This window comes from Rhinolophus sinicus, linkage group LG03 (genome assembly GCF_036562045.2).
Source record: "Rhinolophus sinicus isolate RSC01 linkage group LG03, ASM3656204v1, whole genome shotgun sequence".
NCBI classification, from domain to species: domain Eukaryota; kingdom Metazoa; phylum Chordata; class Mammalia; order Chiroptera; family Rhinolophidae; genus Rhinolophus; species Rhinolophus sinicus.
The window spans coordinates 2,143,589-2,154,016 of NC_133753.1; positions in this window are offsets into that span (position 1 = coordinate 2,143,589).

A 10,428-nucleotide genomic window follows, 5' to 3' on the forward strand; every position below is an offset into this window, starting at 1 on the left:
GTTCTCCCCGTGGTGGGCTCGCAGCCTCCATGGGGGAGGGGGGGATCAACCCTGCCCTCTGCGTCCCTCGGGGACGCCCGTTTTCGGGTCTTGGGGAAGTTGCTTTTTTCTCCCCACTTACTAGGCCTGTGCATACAGTGGAAACGGGGCCTGGCTGGGCCTGGGAGTTTCATTGTAGTGCTGCCTTTTATGTTCCGAAGCTCAGGTCTGCGTGGCCGCGGTGACCGTGACTCACCAAGTCACCATTGCAGGGTCGTCGTGAGGCTCCATCGCCCGCCTCCCTGGCTTCCTCCCCGGCACCCGGCCTGCGCATCTAGCTTGGCAGGTCACTCGTCCATCGTTTTCAGGACCTCCTGAAAGCGCATCTTGGGAGGGGTGACCGTGTTCTAGTGCTCCACCACCAGTGTGCTCAAAATAAGCCCGTCCGGTGAGAGCCATTCATACTTCAGTTTTGTTGAGGTTACAGAAACTCTCCCACTCGTTCAGAAACATCTTGTGTAAAACTTTCGGTTGCGATTGTAAAAAGTCAGTCCACCTTGACTGTGTTTGAATAAGTGCATGACTAAAAGAACAAGCTGTTGGTTCCAACCTGCCATGGTGGTCTCTGAGCCGCCATGGGTTCCCCAGCTTTGGATAAAGTAGTTATGTTGTTCAGGACAGGGTGAGGTGGATAAGGGGCTGCCCATTGTTGTAGATCAGTCGAATTTGCAAGAAGGTTAGACTTGAAAGATACATTAATTTTATTAAAGTTCAAGATTACTCTTCTATGACTTACAAGCTTTTCTAAACCATTTTAAGATTGACTGTGTCGGTGGGGAGAATAAAGAGCTAAAATTGAGAGAGGTGATTTGTGTCCTTTGGTGCAGGGGCTTTTGTTAAAATTACGGTATATACATCCATGTGTATTGGTAAACCACACGTATAATGCATTGTGGGTGCCAGGGTTTCCATAGGACAAACTGCAAAGGTAGATCCCAAAAAGGCTGCTTCTGGGGCCCTGCGGAGCACGTCTCAGTATAGCGGTATTTGGAACGTTTGGGTTTTTGCAAGACTACATGCAAATGACATGGTTTCAGAAACCCCGTTGGAAAATATGGGCATGAGACTAGTGTGAGGTAAGTAGCCTGCCTCCTCAGAAGAGTTTTTAAAATAATACAAAGTGGTTACTTTTTTGGTGTGTTTGATGGCCCCATATTTAATTTCATTTAAAAAGTGTGTGCTAATTTTAACTTTAATTTAGAGTATGTGTACTGTGGACAAAAAAGGGGTTCTCCAGAAAACAACCACAGGGTGATATCCTAAATTACCAACTAGGTGCGTCATGGTGGGTAGTCACGCCCCAGGCATACAACTTTTTAGCAAAAAGTTCATCTTTGCTTTAAGCAAGCGCTGTCCATTGTTTTTGTACATCTAGGTTAACACACCTTGAAACAAGCATAACCATCCTCCAGAGAGCACATAATGTTCTTAACTGTCCTGTAATCCAGTCCCCCGCCTCACTTTCTCCCACCTTCACGTAATCTTCCTTACAGTCCCTCCTTAATTTCAAATGCATGAAAGAAACCATGAAACTCATTTTCCAAAGCATTTGAGGTCTTGCTTCCCAGCAATTTATGTCAGTTTTGGCTCAAAGACTTGTAAAAATTCTCTACAGGTTTGGATATATGTCGACAGTACCTGTCATCTGCATCTAATCACACACAACTTTTTAAAATTAGTCTTAACCATACCATTTGTTGAATGCCTCTCATAACCTAGGTATTTGCTAAGTCCTTTGAATACACTATCTTATTGACTTCTTAGCCTCTAGGAAGAATCTTTATTCCCACTTTACAAGTGAACAAACTGAGGCTTAGTGGAAAAAATCTAAGCAGCTTGCCCAAGATAATACCTATTAAGTAGCAGAGCTAGAGTTAGACCCAGATCTGTATGATCTCAAAATCTGTTCCCTTAACTATTATGTGATACAGCCTCTCCAGGTAAATATAAACTAAATTAGGTAATTTTCATATGTAATATAATGTAATTCTTGAAGAGTCAATGAGGGAGTGTTGTTATGTCCATTATGTCCACAGGTGACAAAGAGACTCAGGAAGGTTGAGTAATTTTTCCAGAGTCATCTGTCTAGTAAAAGGTGGACAGTGTTTGAACTCGAGCTTGTTTGAAGCCAAGCTCATTGCACACTTCCGCCTCCTGTGTCTGGATCTCTGCCTCATTTGGCTGTTCCTTCCTCCAGTCAGGTGCTCAATTTATGGGCATTTGGTGCTTATGAAATCCTTGTTGAGTGGGTCCTCAATTACGCATTTCGGTGTGTGCCTGGATAGCAGACATGGATAGCTGCTGAAAAGGCGAATTAGTAAATCGGCCTTCCGGTTGTTTACATATTGGTGTCTGTGCATCTGTTTGGCATGAAGTAGCCCCCTTAGCAAGATCTAGTCTGTGTAGATGGAGAACCTTGTGCCTCTGTGAGGCGCCTCTGATTGTCCAGCTGGCCTCCCTCTTTGACAACCCTTTCTCAGCTTTCTCCAACTTACAGTGTGTTTTAAAGTGACTCTTAGTCACTTAAGTTCCTGTCTCCCCTACTTGAGGATGAGCTACAGGGGACGAGCATGGTTTTTCTTCTCGCACTAGCCTGTCACGGTGGATGCATAGAACAGACATTCAGAGCTGCTGGAAGGGAACTGAAGGTTATCTGGTGTGTACAGAGGTGGTGAAGGGTGTGGCTGTGTAGAGGGCTAGTGTCCTAAACTGTGGTAATCTAATGCAGCCAGAGCAACAAACATTTCTGAACTGCTAGGCAGCAAAGGTACAGGCCCCACCTACAACACAGGCCACGCCCAAGGAGGCCGCAGGTAAACAAATGTAGGTCAGTATCTGCCTGGGGGACACCCACGGAAGGCATGCGCCCCTCCGTGGCATCTCAGCCTCTGGACAGGATGTCTCCCACCTTTGTGACACCCTCCCCACCTCCTCCACACCAGTGGCATTCATGGCACTTTATTGCTGGTGTCTGTTTACTTGTCCGCCTTCCTCACTGGGCTAAACAACTTGCAGGCAGGGGCCTTGTCCTGGAAGACAACAAAGGAATCTGAACTTTGGCGGAGCACTGGGGGCCTTCAGTTTTGAAGGAGACAGAGGCAGGAAGCAGAGATGTCTGTGAGGAAGAGAAGAAGCACCCAGGCAAGGTCACGCCAGCATCCAGGAGACTGACATGACGTCTTCCTTCTGAGCACATAACTCCCACCAGAGTCTATTTCGTGCCATTCCTGGAAAGAGAGAAAAAAGTGCAAAATGGTTTCTATTCAGTAGAAGGTGGGGAAACGTGCATGCCTCAGAGGGAAGGCCTTGCTCCTGGATGGGTTGTGTCTTGGTCACATGAGAGCCACGTGCAGCACCCCAGTCCATGATGCGACCGCACTGGGTGCTCCTGGCTTGCTTCGGGTCCTTTCTTCAGGGAAGCCAGGTGTGTGGCTGGGGAACTGGACCCTCCGCTGTACGACTCCAGTGTCAGTTGGAAAGGCATTACACACGGCGCTGCCCTGAGAATACATGGTGTCTGCAAAAAAGGGCTGGAATAAGCCGAAGTGTGGCAAGACACTGGGACTCCCGCTCTGATCCCAGACAGCCATTTGTAAACCTTTGCGAGAGAGCATCTCACTATGTACCCAATCTCTGCCACACATTGTCCTCTTTTGATGTGAATCTGGCACATTTGGTCCATTTAGACAGACGGTGTCCAGAGACCAGACAGCTCACTGTTCCCTGATGGATGGTGGCTTGTGGCCCGTCCTGGAGCCCTGGACCCACACCACCAAGACGCACGGTGTGTCAGCTGCCACATCGGGCAAAACTGCCATCAAGCTGAGTTCCTGAGCATAAATATCTACGGCTACATTCTGGGCTCTGTATTTCTTAAAGGATGCCTATCCTAGTGTAAGGCTGGTTTCCCTCAACCAGTGGCCCTTAAATGTGGGTGAGTATCAGAGTCCCCAAGGGCTGATTAAGAACACAGATCACCGGGCCCCCCAGACTGTGATTCTAGGTCTGGGTGGGACTCAGAACTGAGATTTCTAATAGATTTCCAGGACCGACCGCACTGTGCCTTAAAGCCAGCGGGCCACATGATACCATGGTCTCAGTGGTGGCTTTCTTTTGAGATATCCCCAGTGTCCTAATTCCAGCAATCTGTCTGTGACTGCAGATAAGAGGAACAAGATCGATGTTCCAGTGACGGTGCTGCAGTGGTGGGACCCAGGCCTAATGATGACATTGTGGGACTGGCTGTCCAGAGACTCTGCATTATACTAACCATGCACATTAGAATCACGCTCGTGGTCCTGATGACATTGCCCTGGGCCAAAGCCCTGTCACCCGTGTTCTCTCATTGGCACCCTGACCTCAGGGAAGTGACAATTGTGCATGCTGCTCCCCTCCTCTCACAGATGGGGAAACCGAAACTCAGAGAGAGGACTTATCTATCTGGGGTCAGGAGTCCTGCTTCCAACGTTAGGGCTTTTCCCACTGCATAGGACCTAATTAGCCTACTTAGCACATCCCGCTTCTAGAAGTTTGCTTCTCTCCCTTTAAAGGATCTCCATAGCACTGAGGCTCTTTTTCAGACACACCTGAGAGGAGGCCGGATCCCAGGGCTGAAGACATGGGTCCCTTTTGCACTGATTTCCATCAATCAGCCCTGTGCATCCTGCCCACAGCTGAGCTGGACACTAGAGGTGCCGATGGGCTGCTCTAGATCGGCTATAGAGAGAGGTGCTATATCTGCTCATACATTTATTTTTTGTGTGAACTAACATTTAAAGACTTGGGAGATTTCACCTAAAAAATCCAAATTTTTGGTTTCTTGGGAAATTCGCGACCCTGGCATGCTGGGACATATTCCCATGTGGCAGCTGTTGCAGGAGCCAAGTGTCTGTCATTCAGAGTTTAAGGTAGGGCACGGGTGCTCACAGACGTGAGCCACTGTATTCCCTCACCCCCTCCGTCCAGGTGTCCTTGTGTACACCTGACCCATTACACACCCCCATTGGCCCACCTCAACTCTGTGCTGGTCTTCACTCATTGTTTGCTCATTCATTCAACTGATATATAGCCAATGTTCTCTGTGCTGGGCTCTAAGGAATTTAAACATTTCAGACATTGTATTAGTTTCCTTTTGTTACTGTAACAAAGTATCACAAATGGCCTGGTTTAGAACAAGGGAGATTTATTCTCTCACAGTTGTGGAAGCCAGAAGTTCAAAATCGAGGTGTCAGCAGGGCAGTGCCCTCTCCCCTGGCTTGGGATGGTTGCTGGCAGGCCCTGGTCGTTGGCTTGCAGCTGTATCACTGCAAACTCTGCCTTGGTCACATGGCCTTCGTGAGTCTGGTCTTCACACACGTTCTCCTCTCTGTGCGTGCCCCTCTCTGCATCTTTTCTCTTCTCTTAAGGACCCAGACTTGTTGGATTAAGGGCCTGCCCTGCTCCCCAGTACAGTATGACCGCATCTTTTTTTTTTTTTTTTAAGATTTTATTGGGGAAGGGGAACTGGACTTTATTGGGGAATAGTGTGTACTTCCAGGCCTTTTTTCCAAGTCAAGTTGTTGTCCTTTCGATCTTAGTTGTGGAGGGCACAGCTCAGCTCCAGGTCCAGTTGCTGTTGCTAGTTGCAGGGGGTGCTGCCCACCATCCCTTGTGGGAGTCGAACCAGCAACCTTGTGGTTGAGAGGACGCGCTCCAACCAACTGAACCATCCGGGAGCTCAGCGGCAGCTCAGCTCAAGGTGCCGTGTTCAATCTTAGTTGCAGGGGGCGCTGCCCACCATCCCTTGGGGGACTTGAGTTGAACCAGTTACTTTGTGGTTGAGAGCCCACTGGCCCATGTGGGAATCAAACCGCCAGCCTTCGGAGTTAGGAGCATGGAGCTCCAACCGCCTGAGCCACTGGGCCGGCCCCCAGTATGACCGCATCTTCACTTACATCTGCAAAGACTATTTCCAAGTAAGGTTTCATTCACCCCATTCAGGGTTAGGATGTAAACACAGTATCTTTTTGGGGGAAACAGTTCAAGTCACAACAGACATTAAAGAAAAAACACAAAACCTAGAACAATACCAGGTTTAAAACATGGCCCTTGCACGTCATCCACTTGGGGAGACAAGATGCCTAAATGTCAGCAAGCGCCCCAGTGACAATTCACGTTTGTGGAGCATGTACAACGAGGCGGTTCTGTGGCCTCAGTGCTTCATAGGCATTAGTCCATTTGATCCCCTGAACAGTCTTCTCAGGTAGATTCTGTTGTTACTCCACTTTTGCAGGTAAAGAAACTGAGGCACCGAGAGGTGCCTGGCCAAAGTCATGAAGTGAGCAGAGCTGGTGTGTGCGATCAGGAGAGCGAGTGCTCCTGGGCAAGGCTCAGGCCCTCCCTTCCCCACGAGCTTCCCCTGTGATAGGGATGGAGAACCAGCCTTTATCTCGGGCCCCCATCATGAAACCTTATCTTCTCCCCCCCACGCCATGAGGGGAACCCCACTGCCTTTGCTGCTCTGTTGACTTTCCAAGGTGAGTACAGGGACTTCCAGTGTGGGGTATAAAAGGTTTGATCATTTTCTTGACCTGCAGGGTGATGTCTCTAAACTTCCATTTAAATAAGATTTTGTCCAATTTCCTGTATCTCTATCGCATTCTCTGGTAGATGGAAGAACCATCCAGAAACCATAACAATATGCTCTAAATAACCTTTATTTTGTGGTGCTGATCTATCTAAGTAAATATAGTTAGTACCACATGGGACATTTGCAACGTAGATTTCTGAATGAAAGAATGGATTCATTTTGAGTTTCCTTAAATTAATTGAGAGATTTTTTTTTCCCCCTGGGCAATCGACTCCCACATTCGATATTCCCAGCATGACATTTTGTGCTGTTATACTTGGTAAGTAAAGCTCAGCTATTCTGAGTGTTATGGGCCTGTGCTCAGAGCTCCTTTTTTAGCTTAGCTCAGAAAGGCTGCTTGGTTTTTCATGCAGAAAGAAGTCTTTCGGCCTAGGCCACTCAAATGCCATATTCTCTTGCTAGATATTTGCAAAGTTTATGGCTATTTTTAACACGCACCTTTGCTGCCTTAAAACCACAGTCAGAATTTAAAGCCATGACTGGTTCTTTCACTTAGCATAACATCTTCAAGGTTCATCCATTATGCTAAGTGAAAGAAGTCAGTCACAAAAGGACAAATGTCCACTTATATGAGGTAGCTAGAATAGGCAATTTCCTAGAGACAGAAAGCAGAATTGTGGGTGTCAGGTGGTGGGGGATGGGGAGTTAGTGTTTAAAGGGGACAGAGTCTCAGTTTGGGAAGATGAAAAGTTCTGTGGCTGGATGGTGGTGACAGTTTCACAATGTATATTACTTAAGGCCACTGAACTGTGCACTTAAAAATGGTTAAAATGGTAAATTTTATGTTATGTATATTTACCACAGTAAGAAGAAAACTCTACAATAACCTAAGTGACTATATATAAATATATCCAAAATGATAGTGGGTATATAAAAATTCACATTTCTGCAATTAAATATGATATACATTGTAAATGTTTCTAATAACCATGTCTATATTTATATGAAACTTGTTTTCTGTTTTGTGCTTTTCTGTATCTTTCAGGTTAAAAAGTTCCTTGGCAAATATAACTATAGCTCTCTGACTTAGTAATTCTGTGACTTTGAGCAAATCTTTTTAGCATTTTGAGCTATTGTCCTGTAAAACAGGAACGATAACTCTACAGGGTTATCAAAGGGGAAAAGATTCAAAGACATGAAATTTACTCAGCTACACAAGTAGAGACCAAAGCGTGGGACAACCTCTCTGTAACCTTTAAGTGGCAGCAGGAGCAAGCGCAATGTCAGAAATCCCTTAGGCCCAAAGAGCAAGAGTTGTAAACCCAAGTCTTTCAAGGGCCAGGCAGGTGAGAGCAAAGCATGAAGCAGGCTAGAGTGAGGCAATAGGGAGCGGCAGGGACTGTGGCAAACTGGACAGCCCCACTATGAAGGCATTCTCATTCCAGTGAAAACAAAACAAAACAAAAACTCCATATAGGCCAAACAAAACGTGAAGGGGTTGTTGTGTCTGGCCCACAATTCCTACCTTAGAGTGAGCAAGAGTTAGGAAGGACCTGGGAGGCTTTTAGTCCCAATCCCTGACTTTCAGAAGAGGAAGACGTGACCAGTCTAGAATCCAGATCTTAGACAACCATTTCAGGTCTCTCGTCTACCTCGCTACTGGCTAGAAACATCTTCCCCTCCCCCCCAGATAATATATCATTTCAAGTTTGAATTTGAATCTTTTTTTTTCAACCTAGATAAATTTGTTGAATTTCATCTTACTGTCCAGATCAAGTCAGCCCCTCTTACTTTTCTATTTCAGTAGGAGCTGCCACTTCCCAACAAAATCCAATACTCCGTGTTGAGCAGAAATTTTGATTTGCATACTATGTGCCCACTAGCCTTTTCAAATTGCAATTATTTGTGTTTGTATTAAAATACCAAAGGCATTGATTTGTGGACATGTTCATATCTCTGATTCTTCTGGCTTTCTCTGAGATTTAACATTTCTTGAGAAAGATTGATTTTTCTCTGGTTCTCAGGTTATTAACATCTGCTGTGAGAATTTAGGTCATTTTAGGAGAACTCTAACCCGAGGGCATGGACTGGCCGACCAGGAATGAATATCGCCCCCGCAGATGTGTCTGTGCTTGGCACCAACTTTTTGGGAGGAGGGGAGTGAAATGCTTTTAGGGCGCTGTGTGATCTGGGGAGCCCTGCACACACACAGCCCCGCCCTCACGGAAGCTGTCTCCCACTTCCCTGGCCAGTGAAGGTTGGGATTTGTCTCACTCGAGGGAGATCACAGTGCAGCGCTATCCAAGGGAGTTTCTCCAGGAAGTGTGCTCAGGGTCAAGAGTTTCAATGGACTTTACTGGGACAGCCACATGTGTGGCCAGCAGACTTGGCCTATGGAGCAGGGGATAGACCCAATTAGTGGCTCTGCCCAGCCATATACAGGAGTGCCACGTGGCTCTTCAGCCCAGAACATGGGGAAACAAGTTTAAGAATGGAATTCAAAACTGTTCCAGTACCGTGCAATCCAGTGAGCATTTATGGAAAACATCCCTGCAGTCAAGCCCAGTGGGGCCATCAACCTGAGATTGTACACTATTTTTTTTTTTTTTAACAGGACTTTATTGGGGAACAGTGTGTACTTCCAGGACTTTTTTCCAAGTCAAGTTGTTGTCCTTTCAATCTTAGTTGTGGAGGGCGCAGCTCAGCTCCAGGTCCAGCTGCCGTTTTCCAGTTGCAGGGGCACAGCCCACCATCCCTTGTGGGAGTCGAACTGGCAACCTTGTGGTTGAGAGGATGCGCTCCAACCAACTGAGCCATCCAGGAGCTCAGCGGCAGCTCCAGCTCAAGGTGCCGTGTTCAATTTTAGTTGCAGGGGGCACTGCCCACCATCCCTTGCGGGAGTCGAGGAACTGAACTGGCAACCTTGTGGTTGAGAGCCCACTGGCCCATGTGGGAATCGAACCGGCAGCCTTCGGAGTTAGGAGCACGGAGCTCTAACCGCCCGAGCCACCGGGCCAGCCCCCTGAGATTGTACACTCTTGTGTTAGATGTTGGATTCCATTGTGTACGCGTGTGTTAGATGTTGGATTCCATGTTGCTAACAAAGCTGGCTCTGAAGGGTGAAGGGCAGCTCCTGTGGCCAACTCATCCCAGTTTGCTGCGGACCTTCCCGGTTTTAGCATTGCAAGTCCTTCATCCTGGGAACTTGCTGAGTCCCAGGCAAACCAGAACACTTAGTCACTCTGGCAAGGGACACACTTTTTACCTAAATTATATAACATAAAGTGGAATGAAAAAGATGAGTGGAAAAAATGTGGAATTAAAAAAAAAAGGGCGGCTGGTTTGCTCAGTGGTTAGAGAGCAGTGCTCAGAATACCAAGGTGGCCAGTTCGATTCCCACATGTGCCAGTGAGCTGCGCTCTCCACAACTAGATTGAAAACGACTTGACCTGGAGCTGATGGTCCTGGAAAAACACATTGTACCCCAATATTCCCCAACAACAACAACAACAAAAAGTGGGCCAAGAAAATGATCAAGATCGAGTTTTCTAGGACGTGTTATTGACACTGCAGTAGGGGCTGGGAGTAAATCAACTTCGTGGGGCCAGAGAGTATTTGTTTCATTTTTATTTTTTCTCTTTTAGAGCAGTTGTAGGTTCACTACCCAACTGAGCAGGAAGTACAGGGTCCCCAGCCCCCTGCAAGCACAGCCTCCCCCACGTGGACTCCCCCTACCAGGGTGGTACCGTTGTTACAATCAATGAACCTGCACTGAGACGTCATAGTCACCCCAAGTGCATAGTTTACGTGGGGTTCACTCC